The 12,489-nt window shown below is 43.9% G+C and overlaps 1 long non-coding RNA gene across 2 annotated transcripts in view; it reads right to left on the reverse strand.

Moving 5' to 3' along the window:
* LOC140847983 (uncharacterized) overlaps window positions 1-12,489 on the reverse strand; it is a 31,723-nt gene that overhangs the window by 7,571 nt on the left and 11,663 nt on the right. For both annotated transcript variants that reach the window (XR_012128386.1, XR_012128387.1), the window contains exon 2: window positions 3,170-5,676. This is a non-coding gene — a long non-coding RNA (uncharacterized lncRNA). The remainder of the gene's footprint in view (window positions 1-3,169; window positions 5,677-12,489) is intronic.

Genomic DNA, 12,489 nt, shown 5'->3' on the forward strand with positions numbered 1-12,489 from the left:
ATGCATGTTTGCTGAGCTAGTACGTGAACCATACAGTCACTCATCATCAGTTCCACCAAGCTATAATGGAGTTCTTTTCTGGGATGACATGTTTTCCAGACTATCTGGATAGAAACGATGTGGAAAAAGAAATTCCTGAAACAGATCAATCAGCCAGCCCTGTGTGAGCTCCTGCAGAGCAGACATGACCCTGCACCAAAGAATTTGGAATCTTTTTTATTGCAAATGTTGATGGCAAAACTGAAAAGTTTAAAAAGTGGTACCTGTACTGGAAAAGAGCTTTGCAAACTACTCTAGGCCCATGTGTATAAAATCATACATGAAAATGCTGTTTACATTTTTTACTCATAATTCCTAAATATAAGAGGTGCATTATATGCTACAGTAGTGTGCTGAATATTCTCCTCTGTCCTTTTCCATCCTGTTCAGGGTCCAAAAAGGCTGACCTTTGTCAACAGCATCATTGAATTCCTTTTCTCTCCAGTCAGTTTGGGTCAATGGGAAGCAGCAGCAGGGGATGAAAGGACAGGAGAGGCATGAGGATGAGACATTTGCCCCCAACCCCAGATTCCTCCTGCGCAGGCCCTGGGTGTGTAGGAGCTGGTTTCCTCTAGGAAGTCTCTTCACTGTTTGGGGCAGGCAGGTGGCCTGTTTCCCCCGCTGCATCTCCTCTGGATTCTAATGTCCACTCCCACGCCTCGGCCTTCAGGCTTAGAGATGAAGTAAGGGCTCCCACTCACCCTAGGCTCTTTCACCACTCCATGTTGGCATCTCTTAAATCGGTCCTGACCCTCGTAATTAGTCCATTCATTAAATTCACCTCAGTCACCTTGTTTGAGTCTGTTTCCTGTCAGAACCTGACCAATAAAAGCGTTGTGAAGAATCTAAGTATTTGTAAAGGCCTTGGAATATACCCCTCATGAACTACTCACTACTTTGGCTGAAGTTCTAAATCCCTGTTACAGAGGAAATTCACTGAACAAATATTTATTTAGCTATGTGCCAAGCATCTACTTAGTTGATACTTAATATGTGCCCAGGATCAAGCTCTGAGGGTGGATTCATTGATAAACACACACACATACACTCACATGCACACACATAATAACAGCTTTTTCAGTGGCTAGCAAAAAAACCAGAATACACTACAGTGAGAAAAGGCTATTAGTATACTGAGTTCAATAAAGTTAAATGGCATTGTTTTCTGTGGCAAAGAAATGCAAATAACCTGACTGTCCATCAATAATAGAATAGAATAATAAACAGCTGGATTAATTTTGTAGTATATCCATAATCAGGATCTACTGAAAAATAAGTTTTATCTATAGTTATTGAAGTGAAAGTATACCAATGATGAATTGTTAAGTGAGAAGAGAGATTTATAATGTGCATGATATAATCTTTTTTTGAAAGTCCTGATTTTAAATATCCCATCTCGGTTTTCCAAGTCATTGAAGTATCTCCTAAGCTGCAATTTTTTAAATTAGTTTTTTATTGAAGTATCATCGATTCATTGGTGATATCATCTTTTTTTATAAACACACAGTCAAAACAACTCTATACATATGGTTATATCCATTGTGTGTAAACATGGTTAAGAGTGGAAAACACAGAGTGCTAACATTAAGTATATCTGTGGTATTTGGCATGGAGAAGAAATTTACTGACATTTACAGTATTTGAATTTATGCAGTAAAATAATATGAACATTTTCTTGTATTTTTTGTATAATTTTATAAAGAAATTTAGTAGGAAAAATTTAAAGGAAAAACAAGATATATTGCCAAACCTAGAGTTGTTCCTGAAATCTTTTGAGCAGAAATAGGACTACCAGCTACATTACCTGCCTCAATGTTGCATGGAATCTAAATTAAGAAATTCTTATCTATTTCAATAAGTAGGGGCACAATCAGTATGCAAATAATACTGATTCCATGTGTTCAATAGTGCAACTAATTTTCTTACATATAAACATTTCTCTTAATGACCAAAAAATTAATAGTGCTGACAAGACGACTGTATTTTGGTCTTGCCTCCTGAAGTGGGCGATGTAGTTACACATTTAGCATCCACTGTCCCTGTTCGCATCCACCATGACATAACCATTATTTACAGCACATATCCAATCCTGAACTAATCACTTCAGCAGGAGACCTGGGTCACACTGACTGATTTAAGCCAATACAGACCCACTCCTGGTGGAGTCACTCTCTCCCAATTTGCATGGCAACAACAGTTGATTCATGGATGTATCATGTCTAACTTGTTCATAATTAAGCAAAGAATTCGGTTAGATAATAGAGAGAAGATGTGCTTTTACTCCCCCAGATGTAAACAGGAAGACATTTGACTTGAAGTGCTGCCAGCAGCCATCTTAAACTGTGAGGGGCCTTTTCAGTGATGTTAAACCCTTGGAAGGGAAAACAGAACAATAAAAATAAACGGATGCCTTGTTTCCACCACTGAGCCCCTGGATCAGACCTAGCCTGAAGTACATACTAATACCAGACTTCATGGTTATGTAAATCAATACATTTTCTTTATTGATTACAACATCTTACATATATTTTTCTGCTCTGTGCAACCAAAAACATCCTAAAAAGTAACCCCCAGCCACCACCACCACACACACACACACACACACACACTCTCTCTCTCTCTCTCTCTCTATCTGTATGGGCAGATCTTTAAAAAATGTCAAAGCTGTACTTCCCTCCATCATTTTGGGAATGTCTTGCATTTCCTAAAGCACATTAATGAAAGCGCCCCAACTCAGGGGAAGCAAAGAAGAAACAAAATACGAACTGCAGAAGGAAGCAAAGAAAAACTCCAACCTGGACTATCAAAAGACCACGATGGTTTTTCTTGCTGATAGCACCCATGGGCGGCATTAGAATCAGCTGGGATGTGCTCTACAGCAGATTTTATGTTTTAGTTACTCAACTCCTGATACCTGGCACTTCCTTTTCTCAAAAATAGGAAAGGCCACAGACACAGTTTTTTGTGTGTTATAAACTCATCAGCAGAGCAGATCTTTGTCTCCACAGCTAATACACTGAACCGCCGTTGGGGAGGGAACGTCAGCATTTGTTAAACTCATCTTCTCTTTGGCTTCCCAGTTCACAAAGTTTCACCCCACATTTGGTCTAAAAAGCACACAGACACCTACCCGGCTCTCCAGGAGGCACGGAGGCTACGGCTGGAAGGCTGGAACCCAGAGAGAGTTTGGAAATCTCTCCTCAGCAAGCAAGCACCTTCGGCAGCTTCCAGGTGGAGGCAGTTTGGTGTAACGGTGATAAATGCAGTCTCCGGAGGCAGACACTCCCTGGTTTGAATACAACCCTTGCTTCTTACTAGTTTTGGGACTTGGGACAAGTTTCTAAACCCAAAAACATATTTCAGCATCCTCATCTGTAAGTGGAGATGAGAATTAATACCCACCTCTTAGGGTTCTAGGGCTCTGACAAAGTGTCTCCATAAATCAGTCAACACAGTGCCTAACAGGCAGTGAACACTCAAGAGGTATTAGCTATAAAGATGTAGGGGAAACAGAAATAATAACAACCCAGGCAGATCCACTGAAATGGTTAAGAATCTGGGTAAAGATGATTTTCATATGATTAACACAGGAGGAGGGTGCACAGATGTTTAAGAAGTATTATCCAGACCTTCTCATGAGCAGTCCATACTGACTATTGCATTTTCTTGCCTAATACTTTGCCAATTCTTCCACATTATCAATTATGAGTTGCCTATCACATCTGTGAATGATCAGACAGGGATAAAACCTTTCAGACATTTCCCTCCCCATCAATAAGTTGAAATCGACTTTCCAGTCCCCCCCCTCCACACACACACACTTATTTGGCCGCTTACTGTGGTATATTTTGCGCATGTCAGTGGGCAAAGAAAACAAACTCACTTCAGATCAAACATTGTTTTCAAGTCTAGGTTAGCATTCCTGGAAAATCCATCCACAGTGTTTTTCAGGCAGGTTAAAATCTCTGAGCTGTGATCAAACAGTGTGCCAAGAACATGGTTGGACAGAGAGACTTGGAAAACTGGAAAGGAAGACTTGTTTCCAAATGAAAAGTATAGCATAGTCACAGCGGGCATTCTGGCAGGAAGGGCTCTGTGGGTAAGACCTTGCTCTGGGGAGAAATAAATCAGCTTGGAGCCTGGGGCCAGATCACTATCAGGGTGTGTCTTAGTGCTTTTCTCTCAAGAAGGACTCTCTTCTCCCCCTTCTCCATTTCATAGAAATTGCTTATTTATGGCACTTTTGCCCACATGGAAGCTGGGTAGGGCTGTCAAATTTGAATCAGAAGAGACAGCACATCCATGCCTTGTGTCATTTGGTTCTGCTTTCTCTGCCTGAATTCCCATGACAGATGTTGTGCTTAAAGCCTATGTATTGGCTGTACTCACATGAAAATAGGCTTCTGTTTCATCTGGGAGTTGTTTCAGGAAAGACTAGACATCTGGATAGTAGGACTGAGGAGCCTTTTGCTTCCAAGAGCCTCACAGAAAGGAGCTAGGTCTCAACTTTGGGAAATGGGGCAAGTCTAACAGAGAAGTGGCATAAGCTAGAACCTGACCAGTCCCCCCTACCTGGAACCCAAAAGTGCCTGAAATTTTAGGTTTCAGTTCCAACTACAAAAAAATATAGAGCATGCAATTTAGAATTGAATAGACAAGAATTTGACTCCTGATTCTCCACTTACTGTGTGATTTGGAGTGGGAAGGTTTCATTCCCTCAGTTACCAGTTCATCAACTATAAAATGAATATAACAAAAATGGCTTCATAGCACTGTGTATGTCAGATAAGATGGTATAGATAGTTCTCCTTTGCAAAGCCAAACAAAATAAACATGGCTAACACTAAAATGTTACCATTATTGCTCACTGCAGCTCTAATTCGTATTACTGGTATCTGTTAAAACAGCCTTTCCCTTGAAAACAGCACTTTAGCCACACCAATTATTTGCAATTTAATGTAAATGAAGACTAAAAGAAAGGGGGAAGAGATGACCAAGAAAGAACTCTAAGAAGCAAAAATGTTAGCATATACCAAAAAAGCAAAACACAGGTCACCTAGGAGACTTAACATAAACTTTCTCCTCCTCCAAATTTCTTCCATTCTCCAAATAAGTTAGCTTTCTTTCCCCCAACAGAGAAATCTGGAGTATAAGAACTATAAGTCAACAAAGTAAATATTCATTGAGTACCTACTAGTGCCAAGCACTGCGGTGCTGGGAACATCACAACAAATAGGCTAGTCAGCCGACTGACAGAGCCTACAACCCATGTTAGCGGCTGACACCACCCAGCGGAGACGGCCCAAGACAAAATCTTGAGATACTTGCATCTGTAAGGACTGGAGATGTGTGAAGAACTTGAGGAAGAGGACAAAGAGAGGTCTGTAGAGAAGCAAGTAGGGGAGAAGAGATGGAGAGCCGAAGCAGAGGTCAGTCTTAGGCAAGAGAAAGGTAGCGTCTTTGTTTATCAAAGGAATCGCTCCATTTTTCAGCAAATATATACTTGTACTTACTCTTTGTGAGAAACTGGGCTGTGTCCTGCAACTCATTTATCAAAAGACCCTTCACAGATTATGCTTCTCAGGAAGCCGACTGCAATGGGGCTCAGCAGTGCAGGGAGTGCATAAAGATCCACACCTGATAAAGAGAGCAGATGGAAGCAGGACTGGGCAGAGGGAAGGGTCACGCTGCAATGCGCGTCCAGGGGCAGCTGCAGCGAGCCTCACGGAGAGCACTGGTGCTCGAATGGCCCTTCAGAGTTGTCCCCAGTTAGGCAGGAATTGCCCATTCACCAGTCCTTGGGTGAGAATCACCCTGGGATGAGGCCCTGGTCAAGGCAGCTCTCTGCCGATAAGGCAATCACAGAAGGGGCTGACAGCTCAAGGGCATCTACCAACAGCACTCTGGCATTTGGGGAGACAGTCCTTCACTGACAGGAGATTGGGGGACATGCCACAGTACTTGCCCCCCCAAAATAATACAGCTGTACCTCCTGGAAGTCAGAGTCTCCCCCAGAGACACCAAGTTCAGCAGGTGGCAGCGTTACAGTTCTGGTCATCGCCTGGACTTAAGGACTTGTTGGGTCGGGATTCTTGGATGCAAACAACCAAATGGATGCTGGTTACACAAGGCATAAAAAGATTTATGGAAGGGCATGGCTTACCTCAGGAAACAGGTGGAAAGGCCCAAGAAGCAAGCTCAAAACTGAGCAGGAATAGCCAAGAGAGGGTAGGTGTTAGCCACAGTCCTGCCATTGGCACGGTCTGGATGGGAGGCCTCGGCTGATGCCAGTGCACAGTGGGGGCTACTGCCTCTGCCTCTGGAGTGAATTCTGACCTCTTCCCTGCTACTCTGCACCACTGGACCCAAATTCAGAGACCCTAGCAGAAGCGACTGTTTGGCCACTGTCTTGCCAATGGGTTTCAGCCCCGGGCAAGTTCGCTATGGACTCAATGTGACCAAGAAAATGACATCCGCACAGCTGTCCTCTGGGCCTCTGTTCTTGGCACTGCCACCACTCCAGCCTCTGCTCTGCTCTCCTGCAGCCTTGCAGCCTTGCCACTGTGTTGCCCAGAGCACTGGGTAAAGCTCTTTATACAGAGTAAATAGCAACATATTGCCCACATGTGTGTAGTGAGCGAGCCAACCAGGGCCGGGTGAGACTCTTTTATTTCCTTTCTAAGTTCCACAGGAACTTTCATTTTATCCACAGCCACACATAGGCAGGTGCCCACCTTCTGGCTGCCTGAGCTGACAGTGAGGAAGCATCCAGTCTTGCAAGCTTCTTTAGCAGGATGTGAGGTTCTGTCTCCAGTTTGACTCATGAAAGGGAATATCCTCAAACATCAGAAGGGGCTCAGATACTGGACTGATTGTGGAGAAAGTGAAGGTTCCTATGGCCAGGATTCTCACCTGACCCTGGTCAGCTTGCCCACTACACACATGTGGGTAATACATTACTACTGACTCTATGTAAAGAGCTCCGCCCATTGCTATGGGCTGCATGGCTGCAGGAGAGCAGAGACTGGAGTGGTGGTAGCACTGAGGACAGAGGCCCAGAGTACGGCTGAGGAGGAAGAGAGGCCCAGAGGCAGAGACCAGCTTGCTGCATGCAAGACTCCCTCTGAGTGGATGGGATTCTAGTGCTTGACCTGCCACCATGGGAATAAAGTTGGATATAAACTCTTTCACCCCAGGAATGTACCACTGTCATTTTTTGGTCTTAACAAATCAAAAGTGAATTTGCCCAAAGCTGAAACCCATTGATAAGACACTGATTTAAAAAATTCATGAAGAACAAAGACCTATAGACCTGCCTCCACACTCATAAAGCCCATAATTAAGTTATGCAGATGTCAGAACCTACCAACCTATGAAAGGCATGCTAATAATGGACTGATAAAACAGAGAAACACTAAAACCAGACCATCACCTGGGCTCAGCACTGGGGAGAGGGGCTAATGAGAGCTATGCAGATGCTGGACCCAACTAGATAGATGTGACAGATGGTCTCAGCAAATAACAGAAACACACTCAGGAGACCAAGGCGAGGCCCAGTCAGGACAGAGAGACTGGGCAGGAGAACTGAAGCTGGACAGTGGGCAGATCCCCACAGCCCAGCCCCAGCACAATGGTGGCAACAAGAGCGATTCCAAGTTCTTCCCGGTGGTCAGGGAGGACCCTGAAGAGACGACCACGTTTGGCCAGGACTGGCTCAGCCATCAAGTAGGGGCTGAGGCTCTGAGCTGAAGGTTTTTGGTTACAGTACATGAGCAGAGCTGGAGAGGGCAGCACTAGGAAGATAAATAACCCAGAAGAAGGCTTGAATAGCTTTCTTTTCTTTATCTCCATCTTCTCCATAGCCCTCCCCAAAATGAAGGGGAGGCAAGCAACATTTATTTACTGCCAGCTGTGCTAACCCAGTGCTCAGTGTCTTTGCAAATATTTTCTCTTTAAAATCTTACAAAGAAGTCTGTTTCCCTCATTTTCCCCACTACAGAAGCTGAATATCATAGATGTTAAGTAACTTGTCCTGACTCACAGATTCAGCATTCAAACTCTAATCTCCCCCAACACAGAACACTATTTTCAGTGGTTTCTATTTTCTATTACTTAAACCTCTCTCACCCTTTTTTTATTTGAGATCCTTCATGCTCTACTTTACTCTGATAGGCACTTGGCACTTCTTGGAGTCATGCTTCTCAAACTGGAATTTATGGTCTCATTATAATGTGTCTGAGTTTTTGAGTTCATAGACTTAGCATGGAGCACATTCTTGCAACAGTTTTACCTGAGGACTTTTCAGGGCTGGAGTTGCAGGTTAGGGAAGAGTGGAGAGCTTAGTATTTTAGTTGGTTAGTGTTTGAAGTATTTTCTCATTAAAACAAACACAGGTGCATTTAAGATATGAATATTTAAGACAAAGTAGGCGATGTCAAAGACATCTAACCACTTTGGGCTACCTGCAGGTTCCTCTGAGATAGATGTTCACCCTTCTCTGTCAAAAAGGGTTTATTAATTATTTTTAAGAAATACTGGTTATGAGAAAGATAGCTGGGGAACACTCAGTTAAGTTCGTCACCCCCTGCCAGGCCCACTCTTGTGTGCCAGTCCCCAGACTTTCTGGATGTCCCCAGTCTTGGAAGAAAGTGAAATGCTGAAGAATATTCAGGGAAGCCAGGGCCCTGAGGCAACTCCCTAGACTGCCAGCCTTTGGAAAGAGTGGAAACTGCTAAGACAAAAGAATGAGTCAGAGGCCCAAGACTATAAAGGAGGAGTAATGAAATGAGATGGAGCAAGGGAAGGAAAATTTTGGCTTGGGGACGGGAAAATTTCCAAACAGTAAGAACCCTTAGGAGGGCGACTCATGGGGGAGGGAAATGAAGTGTCCACAACGCTTAGCTCATCCATCCGCAGGACTGAGGCAGCCACATCTACAGGGACCCATCCGACTCTGGGAGGGCGGGATGGCCAGGCGGGTCATTCTGAGCTCTCATTTCTGTGTCTCTATGGAACAGGGGTGATTCAAACCGTATGTCTTTAAAACCACTCTTCAGTTCAGTGGTTTGGCTGCTGGTTCATTCAGAGCGCCGTGTGACAAATGCCCTCGTGACAAAACAAAGCGGCCTCACAACCCAAGTTCGTTTCACACGGAATTCCCCTGTCTTCTCTTCCCCATGCATGTAAAGTAATGTGCTTTCTTTTAGAACTCGATCCAGGGTAAACTGGATTGATGTTGCACTTTATGTAAACTGCTGGGCTGAAGAACAGAAGACTATGAAAGATCCCTCACTGGGTAGGGTCAGATTTCAGGGCAGCCTGGGGTTCTGAATCTGACAGTGGTACTCAGAACATGTGGTAAAAAAATACACTGGGTGTTGTTCACCTCAAAAGGACAGGGATGAGCCCAGAGGAGACAGACATGCCTATTTTGTGGGCAGACATTTCATGGATGTCTTGGTCCATCTCTAGTAAAAACACTAAAAACAGCCTGGGCTTCAGAATCAAACAAAACTGTGTCTGACCCACTGTGTCACACAGAAAAGGAGACTTTGACAACTTAATTTTCTCTGAGCCTCATCTGTAAAATAAACACAAGGAAACTTCCCACGGAGCATGGCTAAGAGGATGAAATGAGAGAATATATGTATACAGTACCGAGCACACGGCCAGCAGGGAGCAGGTGCTCTATAGATTTTCACAACTAATGTAACTGAGCTTCTGTCTAAAACTCTCTTGAGACTCTTTCTCAATTCCTGGTGCACTAGCTCTAGAGGTCAGCTGTATGTGAGATCCAAGCCATCATTGTCATTACACTCCTTTACTGAATGATTTCCTGTCTCACCAACAGATACCTGCTGCCTTCCTAGTTGGAAGCTGTCTTAGCCTTAGTCTGCTCTGGCTGCTGTAACAGAATTAACTGGTTGGTTTAATCAACAAATACTTATTTCTTACAGTTCTAGAGGCTAGGAAGTCCAAGATCAAGGTGCTGGCTAACTTGATGCCTGGTGAGGGCCCTGGTTTGCAGGTGGCCTGGTTCTGGCTGTGTCCCTGCATGGTAGAGGAAGGGAGAGCTCTCTCGTGTCTCTTCTTAAAAAGGTGCTCATCTCATTCATGAAGGCTCCACCCTCATGACTTAATTACCTCCCAAATGTCCGCCGTCCAAATACCATCACAACAGGGAGTAGGGCTTCAACATATGAATTTAGGGGTAGGGGTGACAGGGGGACACAAACAGAAGGGAATGTTGGCATTTTACTAATAGTGCCCCAACTTCAGACTGCAAGGGAAGCTCTGCTCTGTTCATTCTTGGTCCCTAGAGTGGTCTTCACAGCTCAGACTTCCTTTCTTGAAGCTTTCCCGGATCCTAAGGGATTTATTCCTTACCTTCCAGGTGCTGTGAGTTAACATTCCCCTTTTATCAGTTTACCTAAACAAACACAACTCTCTCTAACACATGCCATTTAAGTAACAGGAGATGGAGTAATTACTTGTTGTGAGGAGGATATGCCCTGTCAACAAGAAACGTGTAACAGCTTGTGGTTGTCTGGGCAGCCTATCAGGGTTTGCCAAGCAACCTCTTTTCTTGCCCTTGCTATGGCATTCACAAGCATGGCATATGGATTTGAGAATGTATTGAAGTAAATGGATTAGGGGATTGGCCTGATGGGAGAACATGGTTCTAAAGTTCCTGACTGAAGAATCCAACAGTTTGTTTCTGTCGGTTTTCTAGCTGCTGCAGAACTAGAAAGGGGGCCTTCAAGGCTGGCCTGGGCTGCTTACTCCATGATCAATCCAATTCGATGATACAGTGGTTCTTCAATTTGCTGGTAATCTCTTATAAACAAAGTCAGGTTCTTGTTCATTTTGAGGCTGTGGAGGTACCTGTGATGTATTCCTGCCAACATAAATGTCCCAGTGTCATAGTTCAATATGGAAAACAGAGAGTAAAGACTATAAGGAACACAGTTAGGCCACAGAATAACAGTAGGTCCCTGTTGCTTCTATGTGTTGAGCCATCACAGAGAGCCATTTCTCTCATTGCAAAGACCCAGGCTTCTTAGGGCAAAGAACAGGGCAATTATTTCATCCAAGTGTTTCAGTAGTGGAAGGGCACTCCTTCTCTTTGCTCTTCATCTACCTTGCACTGATTGGCCCTAAAATTCAAGTGCCTGAACTCTGCAACCCTATTAGGTATCTGTACTCTTAAGACTTATGAGTATCCTGGGGTATCTGTATACAAGTTAGAGCTTCATGTACAGTTAGATGCTGGTTAACTTAAGTAGAAAAAGAATTGACCTCACACCTGTGAGAATTGGCTACCTGACAGAATGGGTGAGAAGATGAGACAACCAGGTGTGGCAGGAGCCAAGGGAAACCTGGCCACCGCCCTGCATAGAGATGGTCTGCCTTGAATGCCATCATTCTAGGTGGAGTGTTCCTAAGCCACCAAATTCTTGCTGTAACGGCACTGAACCTGTGAATCTGCTGTGTCCATAGGAATCACTGTTGACTGACCTTGCTACCTGCACTGTTCCCTCAGTATTCAAAATCTGAATCTGGAGGATCTGAGTGGCTGCACTTGGATCACATGACAAAGCCCCAACTCCTAGATGGCAGAGCTCAGGGGAGAATGGCCCACCCCTTTGGTTTCTGTAGAGAGAATAATCTCCTACCTCTCGCAGGACTTTCCCCAAAATACAAAGCACAGTTTTAGGTCCTGGGCAGCCAAAAGGACTAACACCCATTCTCCACTTTGGCTAACATCTTCCCTGATCCTTCTTCCCTTCTTAACATTTCCAAAAATATTTCTCCCATCCAACACCATGAAACTATCTCTGGGACAACCAAATTCTCACCATCTCCTGATGGGAGGCAAAACAACACCTCTGAGGATCTTAGGATGGTGCAGATTCTCCTTCCTGACATTCTGCCACTTGACTAAACTAAAAGCCACCAACAATACATGATATGTATATACATGTAAAAATGGGATAGAATGAAAGAGCTGAAATGTAAGGAAAGCACACACACACACGGAGGAAAGAAATACGAGTGCAGGCTATATTCTTCATTTTTGTAACTCAGATGAGGCTATAACTGGTGTTACAGGTTGAATTTGGAAAGTAGTCTCTGAGATGGCATTACTTCTCAGGATACCTATTTAGGAGAGACTTTGTGATCAAAACTTGTGGAAACCCAGGAAAGGAAGCAGAGTAGACAAAGGGAAGAGTCAGGCTGCAATGTGGGCCCTTTAGAAGACCATGTTTAGGCAATGAGTGGGTGAGTCATGCATCATTAAGCCATTTTAACCTTCCTATCACTGGAAGTCTTTGGATTCTGTCTCTACAGTGAAACTGGCATCTTTTTCATGTACATCCAGATTTCAGTCAACCAAGCAAACAAACAATTAGAACCACTCCCAGATGTTCAGTCTTGTACAATGAACCC

Source organism: Manis javanica, chromosome 2 (assembly GCF_040802235.1).
Source record: "Manis javanica isolate MJ-LG chromosome 2, MJ_LKY, whole genome shotgun sequence".
NCBI lineage: Eukaryota > Metazoa > Chordata > Mammalia > Pholidota > Manidae > Manis > Manis javanica.